This window comes from Triticum dicoccoides, chromosome 6A, assembly GCF_002162155.2.
Source record: "Triticum dicoccoides isolate Atlit2015 ecotype Zavitan chromosome 6A, WEW_v2.0, whole genome shotgun sequence".
Taxonomy (NCBI): Eukaryota; Viridiplantae; Streptophyta; class Magnoliopsida; order Poales; family Poaceae; genus Triticum; species Triticum dicoccoides.
The window spans coordinates 587,696,240-587,713,613 of record NC_041390.1 but is presented as its reverse complement, the minus strand read 5'-3'; positions in this window follow the sequence as shown (position 1 = coordinate 587,713,613).

The window sequence follows — 17,374 nt, the reverse complement described above, 5'->3', positions numbered from 1 at the left end:
CCGCCCCCCCGACCTCAACACCGTCCCGGAGCCCCGACCACGACCTCGACGCCGCCAGCCCCTCCCTCATCGCAGGCACCCGAGGTGAGCACGCCTGCTCCTCCCTCTCCCCTACCTCTGCCTAGGGTTTCTACCTCCATCAAATTAGATGGTAATTAGGGCAGTAGTTCCTAGGTACTAATTAGTTAGTAAGAACTAGGTACTAATTAGGTACTAGAATATTTTTATTTATAGTAAGTTTATTTTTAGTAAGAACTAGTTGAATTAATAGAACTAGTTAGTAAGAACTTGTTGCTATTTTTTTATTTAAAGAAATTTTCCCGCATCGACGTGGACGATGCCTATCCCGCATCCTCGTCGTCGAGTAGGCGGAGGACGACACCTGCTTGACCAGATGGGCCATGTCCGGGACTGGGCTCCGCCGGGGTGGTACTGGGAGGCGCTACCTACCGAGGGGCGCAGGTTGGTGAGGAGCCAGCCTGTTGTTGACCTGAACCTTCTTTGGTGGCGGTCGCGTGGGCCAGTGACGGTCCAGAGGCTCGAGGACTCCGCGGAGGTGGTGCGTCACCGTGTCAGTGAGGAGGACGCGCACGTCCGTCGCTACTTTTTTGCGTTGGAGCACAGGTTCTCCAATACCTGGCAGGTTCTCCAGGGATCTCACTGGAGCTATGATCCCGTGATGGTTCCTTCTCTGTGGGTGTCCACCACCCGCGCCGATACCCGTCGTGTGCTAGGGTTTTAGTTGTACTAGTGATGTTATATGTATGACACTATTCGGGATGTATTAGTGATAATATTCGACGATGTACGGACGCATGAGATGATTTACTTTTGCTTATTGAATGCATGCTAATTTGAGTCTTATAAGATATTTTGAAATGTATCTCTTGTGTTGCTCAATATCCAAGTGGCCGGTCATGTTTGCAGGTTACACCTCCGAGTGGCCTATGTTTTGCCGGAGTGTTGATTCATTTCCGTTCCGGCAAATTTCAGGCGCTCGATATGTCCTATTTTAGCAAAGGTCATGCCGGATTTTTCCGTGAATTTTAGCATGACTTTTGCCAGAATATGTAGGAAATATTGAGTGCCCCGGATTTGTGTGTTGAGTATCCTGGTAGTTGTCTTCTATCGATTTTCAATTAATGTTTTAACTATGAACATAGAAAATGTCTGACGACAAAAAGGATTTCGGTATTTGCAAATACTGCGAAGACGAGCACGGCCTGTGCGATGGAATCTTCCTAGATGATGATAGGCGCTTCAGCATCAAGCTGGACGAGAACTTCGAAGTGGATACAGTAAGTCACAACGACAAGTCTTTTTTCGTAATTAAGCATGACATCTGCTTCATTTGCTTCAACTTATATTTTTTTTACTATTCTACTAGCGTATCCCCTGCCATGGAAGAGTTTTTGTATTGGATAAGATAGGTTTCAGTCATACTATGGAGGTAAAGAAAGTTTACTTGAAGACCGAGCATGCTTATATTTTCCACGCAAAATTATACAATTCAGACGACTACACCTATTTTGGATGCAAAACATGGCGAGCACTATGCAAGACTTGTGCATTTGAGCCTGATATGGTTATCACCTTTGATATTCGTCCGGAAGATGATATTGAAGGTAATACTGATATCTGGGTCGATGTGCAGATGCCTCCAGTTACACCATTATGTAAGTTTCTCAACCATATTTATGTCTTTGATATTGTTTATTCAAAAATAGTTGACAACTAATTTGTATTGTCAGCTTATTTCGGTGCAAGCAAACATGTCCAGCGCTTGATAGACAGGACCTACTACTATCCCGGGGCTGAACTAAACTGCGAGGAGCTAAGTCATTATGTTTCATGGCTTGAGGATCTTGATACTGTCAAGACAAATTTTCTTCCTGGACTTAGAAATGTTAGTACTGAAAACGTGCGACCAATAGTGTTCGTAATGAACTACGGTCACATCTATTTAGGAAGGATGGTAATATTTTTACTATTTGTCCTCAGTGCATCTTTTCCATACATTATTTGTGAAGCTAAACTTCATTGCTAAGTATGTGACCATACGATGTTCTTCAACAGGGACTCCCGATGAATGTTGTGCCTTATGGGATCGAGACTAAAGGTACCATGAGTATTATTAGCTTACGGCCAAGATATCCTACATGTTACTTTAGTGCATTCAAGATCAGCGATGAATGCTTAATAGTGCAAGACTGGACCAGATATGTGATGGGGGAGCGCAAACAAGTACTAGGGGGCAGCAAACAGATGTGCTACCCAAAATAAGGAGACAGGTTCATCTGCATGCTCCAGCTTGATCAAGGAGGAGAGCTACACATGTTTTATGTTGTTTTACCTAAGAGAGAGCAGCAGGAGTGATTAGCTAGAAATGAGTTTGAGGATGATGATGTGCTACACTATTGCTATGATGATAAAATAGCTAGTGTTGGTGGTAATGACTGATGATTATTATTAGCTAGTGTTAGTGGTGATTAAATAAATATTGTTGGTGGTAATGATTTAGATGATGATTAAATATCTTGTGCTGGCGGATTAGATTCAAGTGGAGGCAACATGTGGTGCACATCGAAAGTACTACTAGTCCAAACTAGATCAAGTTTGGATTAGTAGTATACTTTTGACATGCACCACATATTGCCTCCACTTGAACCTAATCCACCTTCATTTGACACACTGTTATGGACATAATGATGTAAACCTCATAACTGGTATTGTACCAATATTTGTACGATGGTGCATAAATACACTAAAAATAAAAAAATAAAAAAACAATACTAGTAGCGATGGAAAGAAAACACGCTGCCAGTAGTTACATTAGCAGCAGCGTGGGAGTGAACAAGCGCTGCAGCTATTTGTCCTAGCAGTAGCGTGTGCGGCACGCGTTAGTGCTAAGCAATAGCTATAGCGCCTTATTAGTAGCGCGCCTACCCGCACTACTAGTGAGCACAAAACCAGCGCTACTGCTAGGGTTTTCCCTAGTAGTGAGGCCCCCAGCTCCTTCTTTACGGCACACATCGATCGATATGCCTCTCTAGGCAGGTGTGCCTAGCACAAACACAAGCTTCCCCTCTTCTCTTGTCACCGTCCATGCCTCACTCCCACCTCTCTTTTCATCATTCTCGTACTCGCACACTCCTCCCCCTCGATATAGTATGCCTCTCGTATCACCTCCTACATGCATCCCTCTCTCTCTATCCTTCTCCTCGTGCCTCATTTGCTTCTAACACACACATGCATGTATACCGATTGATCTCCCAACATATACCTAGATCGAATTTAACTACCCCCCATCGATCGACGTACCTCACAAGTTATGTCTCTCCTTTCTCTTAAAAAGGGCGATTGATCTTCCTATGTAGTTACGTCTGCTTACCACAGCCACATCGTTCCCCCTCATCATTCGTGCATACCTCCTGACCCGTCTCTCACACGCACGTGCACAGACAATAAGCAGCCATCCCTCTCTTATTGATATTGCGGGTGTGCCCTCCGATTGTCTAGCAAGCCTATCCCACCATTTGTTAGAAGCAACTCCACTACCACCCCCTCCAACACTCTAGCTCTGTCTCTCTCCCAACCTTATTCATCTGCTGCACATATGCATGGATGCTGATCGATCTCCCTTAATACATGAGGCAGATCGATCTCCTTAATACATGAGGTAGGCCTCTCTCCTCCTCCACACATATACCAGCCATTATACCTCTATAGTTAATTGGGCCTCCCTCTTCCCCCACCACACACCGATAGTCGAGCGCTGCAGGTAGGTATCCATGCCACAGAGACAAATTGCACATGTCCCATCTCACGTTCCAGTAGGCCAGCCACTCTATATCTTTGACGTGGGCACACACTAATTCGATGGCACTCTTTATCGATCGCGCGCGCGCACACACACACACACACACACACACACATCATCCCTCTCTTCGATTCTATGGACACCTCAAGCCGATGATACCTCCACTCTCTTCTCGTGGATCGCCCCCTCTAATATATGTTATATCCAGGACTCTATTTCACACACATTGCATATGTTAAATTTTTTGATTGACCCCCCCAAAAAAACTCTCAAGAACCCACACACTATATCTCTCTAGGTTTGTATCTCTCTCACACAACCCCACGTAGGTGGTGTATGTATACAAGAAGAGAATAGGTGCATCGTGCACATACTCCCACTTCGTGCCCAGCCACACCCGCGCGGGTACACAGTGGAGCTCATTTCTTTACGAGAGAGGCCACGTGCTAATTTAACGCATGTAGCGGTTGTTTACCTAGGGAGATCGTGTACCACACGTGCAGGAAACAAAGTTCGACTTAACGCGTTGCCGCGTTATTTTTAAATAAAGTTATAGTGCTCAATGGCACGTACACAGAATATAAAATGATTTTTATGGAGGAAAAGGTAGTCCGCTCTTCAGAGTATCACACACAAGGCTCCGGTGGCCTCTCTCTATCTCTCACCGTTGGTCACTGATCCGGCCGCATCCCGTCCGTCGGGGGAAAGGGAGTGCGGTGGCCTCTCTCTCTCTCTCACGGTTGGTCACAGATCCGGCCGCATCCCATCCGCCGGGGGAAAGGGAGTGCAGTGGCCTCTCTCTCTCACCGTTGGTCACTGATCCGGCCACATCCCGTCTGCCGGGGGAAAGGGAGGAAGTGCATCATTTCTCTGTTCGACGGCACCGAGGCAGCACGTCCCGATCTGCGGTACACGCCGTTCTCTCTGACCAAGCTCCGGCGCGGTAGGGCCTATGCCACCTACTCGCAGATTCCGCCCGCCGCCGCTCACCTAGTTACATTCCGACGACCTCCAGGTATCCCCTCCGGCCATGCTCCACTACCCGTTTTCCCACACCGCTGCATGTGGATCTTCCATAGTTCTTTGCCCAAAACGTAGCTCGTCCGGCGTACTATCCATATTGCATTCTCGTCCTCACACTGTTTTAGACAAACACAACCGTGTTGTTATCTTCCCTTAGGACAAGTAATACGCTTCTTTTTTGTCGTCGCATCTGTCATGAACTGTTATTGGACAGTAATTGTTTCCTTTCTACCTCTTTTTTGCAAACAGGGCTATCCATTTCACCTCGTTGCTATTGCGACCTTTTGGTGAACTGCACAAATCACTTTTTTCTTAAGAGTGTTTTGTGCAGTTGTACTTAAGTGTCACACGGGCAACGTCTACATTTCAGTGCGACTTCACAAAGGGAGATTGGCTTTGCTCTATCCTCCTCATCCAACTCCGAGCCTAATCTTGTCCAACTAGTTAGTCTTAAGAGAGACTGCAAAGATGACCGGCTTCTATTTGTGTGTTTATTGTTTCATCAGCAGTCCTCTATTATCGTAATCACACTTGATATCTTTGGAACAGGGACGCTCAGCTCTATTTTAGTAGAACAACACAAAATGATCGGAATGTTGCATGCTCCAGACAGCTACTTTTTTCCCAACATGCCTTGTTGATTTAGACGGAGCTGGGGGGACGTTGCTGCCAATGAAAGCATGGATCAATTTTAATTTAACACCTTCTCACAACTTTGTCTTCAGTTGTGATGTAATTATTAGCTCTGATCTGCTAATAATTGACATGCATTAGCAAGGAAGTTAGTTTTTTATTGTTTCCGAAAGAGCATCGATGGCAAGACACGTGAAACAAATGCTGAAAGCTCACACCATTGTACAATTTCATGTCGCTGGAAAATTATATGTATAGTACGTCAATTATGTAAACAAATGATGGAAGCTTGATAGCATTGCCAGAAGCCTCTTCATCATCCGGGTCCATGTGCCATGCACAAAATTATACTCCTTCGTTCCTAAATATTTGTCTTTTACAAATTTCAAACGGGCATATTTTAGAGTGTAGATTCACTCATTTTGCTTCGTATGTGTACTCCCTCTGTTCCTAAATATTCTATTCGTCTTAGCAGATATTTCAACAAGTGACTACATACGGAGCAAAATGAGTGAATCTACACTCTAAAATATGTCTATATACATCCGTATGTGCCAGTCCATTTGAAATCTCTAAAAAGACAAATATTTGAGTAGTCACTCGTTGAAATCTCTAGAAAGACAAATACTCCGGAGTATATTTAAGAACCGAGGAGGTAGTGCACAACCGCATGGGAGACTTAGCCCGGTCGTGGCGCCGCATTAATAGTAAGTAATGAGCAGTCAAATCATAATCCCCACCTTTCCCACTGTAAGTTGCTCTGAAGAAGCAACCATAATTACGCTCTTCTTTGAATCCGCTCATGCTACTCCATCCGTCACTGTTTATATAGCGCGCTTCAGAAAAAAAAATCTGTGGGACCAAGGCGACTAGCGATCGGCCTGGAAAATAGCATTGGTAGTTATAGCACAGCGTCTATTACTAGAGGGAATAATGCGTACACACATGCATATAGTGCTTCCACCCCGGGTACACACATGCATGCACTCCGTAGTAGTACAGTACATCGAGAGAAAATTGTGGACTTGATTGCGGTTACCACGCCCTAATTAATTGAGCATTAAACCAAACGCGTCTAAAGTCTCTCTTATGGTGGAAATGCATTGAGAGAAATGCATCATAATGAAGCGCGCCCTGTAAACTGTGATAGAGGGTGGAGTAGTATGAAGGTGCAAAACTAAGTACACGTACTACTGCGGTTGGCTCTTCGCCCCTTCGTGAAGTCGAACAATGATGGTACTCCGCATGTTGGGTACTACAGTGTATGCCTCTGACAATCTGACACCGAATGGACTGATGCATGTCCACCGAGGGTAGGTTGCATTAGTCAAAAGGCGTAAGCGAGCTTCACCTTGTCCTGCAAGCTTCTCCTTGTTCTGCGAGTTGACGGGACACACCAAAAAGTAGTGCTAGTCCATACTCCCTCCTTTCCGGTTAATATGGCTTAATCTTTTTTGCGGGTAAATGAGAGAGCTTTATTCATATATAAGCATTCTTAGGATGATCAGCCAAGACACTGGTCACTAGGAAGCGAGGTACCCCACAAAAAAAGAAGTAGGAAGCGAGGTGTTTCATCAAGCCAGCTCTCGGCCACATTCAAAGTGCAGCAAGCACGGTTCGCACGAAGATGCGCCGCAAGGTTTGCTGACCTGTTTACATGCTGAATAACAAAAAAGAGGAAATATTACTGAGCGCTACTATTTGTAAGAGGATATGAGCCAGAATTAAGCGAGAATTGTGGCGAGTGTTCCATGCAATCAACTTCCATTATCACATGCGAGAACCCTCGAAGAGAACCAAATGTGTTGAAGATTGCTGTATCACATTTTAAAATTATAATAAGAGTGCAGACACTCCTCCATCCGGTTCCTAGTACTAGTATAGTACCTTTATGGAATATAGTAGTAGTACTAGTAAACTTTGCGCTTGGCTGTTCGGGAAGTCGAACAATAATAGCACTAGTAGTATAGTGTATACTTCTGGCAATCTGACACCGAATTAACTGTTGCACATCCACCGCCTGAGCCAGGGAGAGCTTGCATTAGTCAAAAGTTTCTCCTTGTCCTGCGAGCCACCGCGCACAAGCTTCTCCCATCCTGCAACCTTCTCCTCGTTCGGCAAGTTGACGGAACATAGCAAAGTAATGCTAGTCCATGTTGCCTCCTCTCCGGTTAATATGGCTTAATTTCAAACGAGATAAATACACTGTCTGTCACTATACTCCCTCCATTTCTTTTTAGTCCGCATATAAGGTTTGGTCATTGTCAAGCTTTATAGAGTTCGACTAACTTTATATTAAACAACATAAACATTCACAATATGAAATCAATATTATCAGATGCACCATGAAACGTATTTTCATACTATATAGTTTTAGTATTGTAGATGTTCATATTTTTTTATATAAATTTGGTCAAACTTTGTGTAGTTTGACTTTGACCAAATCTTATACGTGGAGTAGAAAGAAACGGAGGGAGTATATTTGTAAAAATATGGTCAATGGACTTCATAATACACTCATTGCACTCAATATATATTTTTTTTGGTGTTCATACGGTCACTAGCTCACCCTGACTGAGTATGTGTGTGCATGCACGTGTAGGTTGAACACTTGAGCGTGACCGTGTGTGTTCCGTCGTGTGCTCCGACATGCATGCATTAGGGCGTCGCGCGCGTTTTTGCGTCCATGTGTACATGTGACTGTTGCATACACGTAGGGGGAGTACGTGTAGGGGCCACTAAGGAGCAGTCAAATCACACAGTAAGTTAGTCGGAAGAAGCAACCATCATTTCACTCTTGAGTGACACGTACGCAATATAAAATGGTTGATATGGAGAGAAAAAGAAAACCACTATATTTGCACTAGCAGGAGCCTAAGCTACAAGCTTGCTTGCTTAGGTTGCTCTTCACAAGCATAGAACGACTGGCCTGATCCCGCAGCTGGGGGAAGGGAACAATGTTCTGCTAGACGCGGTCGACATCGGCGAGGGAGAAAACCCACAGTTGGTGCATCCCAATCGGGGGTCACCGCGGTATGGGCTGATGCCGCATCCCAACCGCCCTTCTATCTATAGCCCGACGTCCCAGGTAGTCCATCTTCCTTTTGGAGCCGGCTTGCTCCACTGCCGTAGCTCCATCTCCATGTTGATCTTTCTCTACTTCTATCGGCTTCTACTTGTGATGAGTTTATGTCTCATGAACTAGTGCCAGTACTATTATTCTAATCACACTTCTTCAATATCTTTGCCATGAGGGATGCTCAGGTCGATTTTAGTGGAACTGCACAAAAGCATCGTATGATCCGAGGGTGCCAGCCATCTTTCCTTCGACAGGTTCTACCTGGCCAGGAAATTAAATCATGTTTAGGGTTTAGGGTTTAAGTCGTAGTGACCCCATCAGTAGTTTTTCTTTCGTACACGCTCTCACAACTTTTTTCTTTAGTTGTGAAGTAAATATTGGCTATGATCTGTGAATCATTGAGATGCATCAGCATGCGTGTTAGTTTTCCTTTGTATTTGATGGAATGTTGTAACGGGGCAACCTTGGAATAGGAATGAAAATGGAGTGGAAAATTTTCCATTTTTCCGCAGAAAAAATGGAAACGGAGAGAAACCAATGTTTCGTTTCGTTGGATCGCGCCATCAAGCAAAACCAACGTTTAAATCACGTCTGTCGTGTTCGTGCCTCACCCTCCTTCACGGCTCGACCCCACATGGTCGCTCGGCATGCCACTCACCGCAAACCGAGTAGTATACCATAACTTTCCCGCCTGCTTGTCGATGGATCGCGCCATGGAGTAGTAGCACTACTGGAAGAGATTGACGAGTTGGGGGAGGAAAACTATCTGTAGCATGGACTCCCAAGAAGTTTTTACATGCATGTTGTAGCCGGCTATTGCGACCTTTGAACGCGGAGCAGCCACATGCACCCGGAAGCGGCGCGGGCGACGCTCTCTCAGCCGGCGCGCCGCTTCAATGCCCGCGCCAGTGAGAGGTCGCGTCCGCTCTGGCCGGGCATGAATGCGGCACTGACCGTTTCGGGCGGGAAGCACGCGCGGGTGATGAAGAGGGTTCGGGTTGGTCAGGACCGACCGTGGCAGCGGTCCGAACGTGCGCAAACAAGAGATGTTGTATGTTAATATTGCTGCGTATATAATTAACAACGTAAATAATGTGCCAGTTGGACAAATATGATTGGAGATGGAATTTTACGTAAACACGGATATGCATGTCTATGTCTATCTGTGTGTGTGCGACGACTCTCGCGACTTGGAAGCGGGGGCTTGTTATTGATCGAGTTTTCTTTCTTGGTACGTTAGAAAATCAGTTTGTCTAATTCACATCTAGATGTTATTTAAGGATATCACATCTAAGCTCCCACAAGTATATAATGTAGCAACAAGAAACAAAAAAACTAGGAAAAGACCACAAACAGAGTGGACATCAACTTATATGTGACATAACTATGTCAAATCTAGATGTGTCCTAGACAGACCCTTAAAAAATTGTCCGCCAGTTTTCGTTTCTTTTTTCTGGGAATGCGCGTATTCTATTTAAAACCACTGCTATGGAGAGATTTTTTTACTCCATTATATCCTCGTGTTCGATAGAGTTTCTCGCGTCTCGCTCTCTCACCCTCTCCATATCAAAACAAGATGACAGTGTCCACTCTATCTCTCTCCTCACCGGTGGTCACAAATCCGACCGAATCCCGTCCGCTGCGGGAGGTGGGGAGGTGCAGCGTTGACGTTGTCGCCCTCAGCGGCAGAGGAAGCCGATGCGCACCGTCCTCTCAGAGCCGGCACTGGCGTGGACGAAGATCCTCCGCGCCCTTGTTCGTTGCCGTCGTGTGGGCAGATCCCGCCCGCCTGCCTAAACGACATCTCGCCCACCTGAGGTATAACTTCTTGTACTGGTCCAGCTCCCCAGGTCGCTGCGTGCGGGTTTTCTTCTATGCGACTACTCCCCAGCTCCGCATGCATAGTAGCTATGGTTCGTCGGTTGGTCCAACATCACCTACCAGTACTACTACTATTATAGAGGAAATGCCACTCAAAAAGTTGTCCTGATTTATGCCTCGGTGGAGGTATACATGTTGTTTCGACAAAAAGTACATGGTGGTTGTGCGGTCATTGTCCATATGGTGGTAGTACTATCACTGGTTAAATGAAGAAATGCTTTTTTTTCTCGGGTATCCTGGTTTAGTTCCCATCAAGATAATTATGATGCTTCTGTTTGTTGGCGTACTTTTCATTAATTCTTATTGACAATTGAGATGTCGTTGCTAACCCTTTTTTATATTTTTGGAAACAGCGATGCGTGCCTCCATACCCGGGCACGTCTTCCTCAATTTTAGTGGAACTGCACAAAATTGGATGGCCATTGTTGTTCCGCCTCACTGTCCTCTGCCACGTGGTTCTTCCTTCCTCGAGCTTGATTACTGAGAAGAAATAGACCACGGTGAGGATTTGTCGAACTTCTTAGGTGCCTCACCCTAACTTGATGCCAAATGGATGATGCATCACCACGATGACCTATCGATGCTCATGGTTGCGCCTCATGGTTGCGTCGGCTTGTGAATCTGATCGATTTTCGACGAAAAACAAGCTGTCTTCCATCAGTAGCTAGTCAAACTTTGTAATACTCTCAAACCTTTCCGATAATTGAAATTAAATTTCTTTATTTGTACACACTCTCACACGTTTCCGATAATTTGGCGCATGTGTGGTTGTTCACTTAAGGGAGGGTAGTGTACCACACGTGAAGGACAGGAAGTGCGACCAGGACGCGTGGGTGTGGATCGTTAGTTCATCGGAAGTAGTACTAGTTTTCTTCAGTGTACATTAAATAAAGAGTTTCGTTTCGTACTTACACAATTTAAAATGATTGTTACGGAGAGAATAAGAAAACCACTCCACTATATATTAGTCGTATACACAAGAGTACTATCTGGACGCAGCTTCATTGACTTAGTGCACCTGCCTTTGGATTTATGACAGGTGGGCCCAAAATGTGGCTGGCTCACCTATCATACATCCAAAAGCATGTAGTGTAGGCACCAGAGCTCAGTCCGTACTACAGTAGTATATATATAAGCGGGAGCCTAAGCGCTTGTTCGCTATGGTTTGCACTCTCGACACGCTGGCCGCACTACATATATGTTACACGCTGGAGGCTCAGCGTTCATTTGCTAGGGCTTGCTATATTCATAATCTCTCACCCTCTCTTCACAAGATCTAAACAAGACTGCATTGGCCTCTTGTGTCTCTCTCCCCCCTCACAGCTGGTGAAGGAGGCGTCCGTATCCCGTCGCACCGGGAAGGGGAGGAGGTGCAGCGTTCACTCTATCGCCTTCGGCGAGGGAGGCAATCCACTGCCGGCTGCGCTGTTCTCTTTCACCCAGCGCCTATGCGGGAGGGCCACCGACCCCTTCTTCCTCGCTGCCGTACGTAGTGTGGGCAGATCCGACCTCTCGCCGCACGCCTTGCCACATCCCGACGGCCCTAAGGTATAAGTTTCTTTGAAACTGTCATTGCTCTAGCTGCATGTGGATCTTTTTCGATCTGTAGTCGAATCTAGGTCTTGGTTCAAAGAGGAAAGAAGGGTGCGGTAGGCTGGAGCAAGAATCTAGGACGTGGTTCAATGACGAAAGGAGGGGCGAAAAGTAGTATAGACTGGCTATCCAGTCGCTTTGTAGGCCGAAAAGGGAAAAAGGGGGTTAACCCAGTACACACATCTGTAAGGAACCGATCTCTTTGTTGAAAAGGGAAAGAAACTGGGGGGTCAGGTAGTTTGTGCATGACTAGATTTGCTGCCCTTACATAGGAAGAAGGTTCAAAGAGAACAAATATGGGACCAGCGCATATATGCTGCTTGGCTACATACTCTGCATCACCCATTTATACATGTGGACGCACATGGTGCTGGCATGTCCCATGCAGCTATTTTGCTGTTGTTAATCTAAGAATGCCGCCGGAAAATTGAAGCAATGCCACTGTTAAAAGTAAATTACATTTTTTAACGAATGTTGTTTCAAGAGAATGTCTCTGTTAATATGAATCAATGCAACCGTTTTAGAAATGCTACTGTCCTACTTTGTTTTCCGTCCAAGATAAGTTAGATGCTTCTTTCTGTCATTGTTTGTTTCATCCTCCTTTATTGGCAAGTAATTGTTTCCTTTTTTGCCTCTGTTAAAACAGGGGTATCGATTCAACTTGTTGCTATTGCGACATATTGCTTCGCTACACGAAACAATTATGTTTTAAGAGTGTTTTGTGCAGTTCAACTTGAATGTCACACCAGTGACTTTGCTTAATTTTTGTGGAACTGCACAAAAGGAGATCGAGATTTGTTTCCAGTCTTCGTGGCAAGTTGTTTCAAATCTTGGTCTCAACCACATGATGTGCAGTGTGCTTTGAGATGTTGTGCTACTTGTTTTGGTACTGTTTTTCCCATTAAGTAGTGAACAAAAATGGGACCAACCCAGACATGATGCTTCTTGCTTTGTTACAATAAATTCAGCATCACCCCCTTTATAAGCCAGTAATTGATGCCACCCTCAGAATTAACTACTGATCTATTTTAAGAGAATGTCTCTGTTAATATGAATCAATGCAACCATTTCAGAAATGCTACTGTCCTATACTTTGTTTTCCATCAAGATAAGGTAGATGCTTCTTTTTGTGGCTGCATGTTTCATCCTCCTTTATTGGCCAGTAATTGTTTTCTTTTTTGCCTCTTAAAACAGGGATATCTATTCAACTTGTTGCTATAGAAAACTTAAATGTCACACCGGAAACTTTGCTTGATTTCAGTGCAACTGCACAAAACTTGATTGGATTTCCTATTCGTGTTGGTAGATTCATATTTTATGTTGGTCGTCTCATGAAAGGTCAGTATAGGCCTTCATCCACATGATTGTGCAGTGTGCTTTGAGATGCTGTGCTACTTGTGTCGGTACTGTTTTAAATAAATGATGAATTGAAGCTATTGTATTGTTGTCTTTTCCCATTAAGTAGTGAACAAAAATGGGACCACCCAGACATGATGTGATACGTCTCCAACGTATCTATAATTTTTGATTGCTCCATGCTATATTATCTATTGTTTTGGACTATATTGGGCTTTATTTTCCACTTTTATATTATTTTTGGGACTAACCTATTAACCGGAGGCCCAACCCAGAATTGCTGTTTTTTTGCCTATTTCAGTGTTTCGTAGAAACGGAATATCAAACGGAGTCCAAACAGAAAAATCCTTTTTGGAACGTGATTTTCTCACCGGATAAGACCCAGGAGACTTGGACCCTACGTCAAGGCATCGAAGAGGCGGTCACGAGGGTGGGGGGCGCGCCCCCCTAGGGTGCGCCCCTGCCTCGTGGGCCCCTCGAAGCTCCACCAACGTACTTCTTCCTCCTATATATATCCGTGTACCCCCAAACGAACAAATACGGAGCCAAAAACCTAATTCCACCGCCGCAACTTTCTGTATCCACGAGATCCCATCTTGGGGCCTGTTCCGGAGCTCCGCCAGAGTGGGCCGTCATCACGGAGGGCTTCTACATCATCATAGCCTCTCCGATGAAGTGTGAGTAGTTTACCTCAGACCTTCGAGTCCATAGTTATTAGCTAGATGGCTTCTTCTCTCTTTTTGGATCTCAATACAATGTTCTCCCCCTCTCTTGTGGAGATCTATTCAATGTAATCTTCTTCTTTTTGCGGTGTGTTTGTTGAGACCGATGAATTGTGGGTTTATGATCAAGTCTGTCTATGAACAATATTTGAATCTTCTCTGAATTCTTTTATGTATGATTGGTTATCTTTGCAAGTCTCTTCGAATTATCCGTTTGGTTTGGCCAACTAGATTGGTAGTTCTTGCCATGGGAGAAGTGTTTAGCTTTGGGTTCGATCTTGCGGTGTTCTTTCCCAGTGACAGAAGGGGCAGCAAGACACGTATTGTATCGTTGCCATCGAGGATAATAAGATGGGGTTTATTTCATATTGCATGAATTTATCTCTCTACATCATGTCATCTTGCTTAAAGCGTTACTCTGTTTTTAACTTAATACTCTAGATGCATGCTAGATAGCGGTCGATGAGTGGAGTAATAGTAGTAGATGCAGAATCGTTTCGATCTACTTGTCACGGACGTGATGCCTATATACATGATCATGCCTAGATATTCTCATAACTATGCTCAATTCTGTCAATTGCTCAACAGTAATTTTTTCACCCACCGTAGAATACTTATGCTCTTGAGAGAAGCCACTAGTGAAACCTATGGCCCCCGGGTCTATTCTCATCATATCAATCTCCATCACTTTAATCTTGCTTTGCTTTTTATTTTGTCTTTTACTTTTTACTTTGCATCTCTATACCAAAAATACCAAAAATATTATCTATCGGTTCTCACTTTCGTAAGTGACCGTGAAGGGATTGACAACCCCTAATCGCGTTGGTTGCATTGAGCTCTATGTGTTGTGTAGGTACGAGGGACTTGCGCGTGGCCTCCTACTGGATTGATACCTTGGTTCTCAAAAACTGAGGGAAATACTTACGCTACTCTGCTGCATCATGCTTTCCTCTTCAGGGAAAACCAACGCAAGATCAAGAGGTAGCAAGAAGAATTTCTGGCGCCGTTGCCAGGGAGTCTACACAAAAACTCAACATACCAAGTACCCATCACAATCCCTATCTCCCCGCATTACATTAGTTGCCATTTGCCTCTCGTTTTCCTCTCCCCCACTTCACCCTTGCCGTTTTATTCACCCTCTCTTTCTCCTTCTCCTTCTCCGTTTGCCTTTTTCTCGCTTGACTTTTGTTTGCTCGTGTGTTGGATTGCTTGTTTGTCGCGATGACTCAAGATACTACCAAATTGTGTGACTTCACCAATACCAATAATAATGATTTCCTTAGCACTGCGATTGCTCCTCTTGCCAATACTGAATCTTGTGAAATCAATACTGCTTTGTTGAATCTCGTTATGAAAGATCAATTCGCCGACCTTCCTAGTGAAGATGCCGCTACTCATCTGAATAGCTTCGTTGATTTATGTGATATGCAAAAGAAAAAAGATGTCGATAATGATGTCATTAAATTGAAGCTATTTCCTTTTTTGCTTAGAGATCATGCTAAAGCTTGGTTTTCGTCTTTGCCTAAAAATAGTATTGATTCTTGAAACAAGTGCAAAGATGTTTTTTTCTCTAAGTATTTTCCTCCCACTAAGATCATCTCTCTTAGAAACGATATTATGAATTTTAAGCAACTTGATCATGAACATGTTGCACAAGCTTGGTAGAGAATGAAATTAATGATACGTAATTGCCCTACTCATGGTTTGAAATTGTGGATGATTATACAAAATTTTTATGCCGGATTGAATTTTGCTTCTAGAAATCTTTTAGATTCGGCCGCGGGAGGCACTTTTATGGAAATCACTTTAGGAGATGCTACTAAACTCCTAGATAATATTATGGTTAATTATTCTCAATGGCATACTGAAAGATCTTCTAATAAAAAAGTGCATGCGATAGAAGAAATCAATGTTTTGAGTGGAAAGATGGATGAACTTATGAAATTATTTGCTACTAAGAGTGTTTCTGCTGATCCTAATGATATGCCTTTGTCTACTTTGATTGAGAATAACAATGAATCTATGGATGTGCATTTTGTTGGTAGGAATAATTTTGGTAACAACGCGTATAGAGGGAATTTTAATCCTAGGCCTTATCCTAGTAATCTTTCTAATAATTATGGAAATTCCTACAACAACTCTTATGGAAATTATAATAAGATGCCCTCTGAATTTGAGAATAGTGTTAAGGAGTTTATGAATTCACAAAAGAATTTTAATGCTTTGCTTGAAGAGAAATTACTTAAAGTTGATGATTTGGCTAGGAACGTTGATATAATTTCTCTTGAGGTTGATTCTTTAAAGCTTAGATCTATTCCTCCTAAGCATGATATCAATGAGTCTCTCAAAGCCATGAGAATTTCCATTGATGAGTGCAAGGAAAGAACCGCTAGGATGCGTGCTACGAAAGATGCTTATATTAAAGCGTGTTCTTCCAATTCCTTTGAAAATCAAGATGAAGATCTAAAAGTTATTGATGTGTCCCCTATCAAATCTTTGTTTTGCAATATGAATCTTGATGAAACTGAATATGATCTTCCTTTACCTAGAAGGCGTTCTAAAAATTCGGAGTATTTAGATCTTTATGATGAAATTGATGAAAGTGGGATTGAAAGAAATAAAAATCTAGATGTTTCTAAACCCACTATATTGAATTTCAAGGAATTTAATTATGAAAGTTGCTCTTTAATTGATTGTATTTCCTTGTTGCAATCCGTACTAAATTCTCTGCATGCTTATAGTCAAAAGAAAGCCTTTACCGAACATATTGTTGATGCCTTGATGCAATCTTATGAAGAAAAACTTGAGTTGAAAGTTTCTATCCCTAGAAAACTCTATGATGAGTGGGAACCAACTATTAAAATTAAAATTAAAGATCATGAGTTTTCTGCTTTGTGTGATTGAGGTGCTAGTGTCTCCACTATCCCCAAAACTTTGTGTGATTTGCTAGATTTCCACGATTTTGATGATTGCTCTCTTAACTTGCATCTTGCAGATTCTACTATTAAGAAACCTATGGGAAGGATTAATGATGTTCTTATTGTTTGAAATAGGAATTATGTGGCCGTAGATTTCATTGTTCTTGATATAGATTGCAATCCTTCTTGCCCTATTATTCTTGGTAGACCTTTCCTTAGAACGGTTGGTGCGATTATTGATATGAAGGAAGGGAATATTAGATTCCAATTTCCATTAAAAAAGGCCATGGAACACTTCCCAAGAAAGAAAATAAAATTTCTATATGAAACTATCATGAGAGCCGCTTAT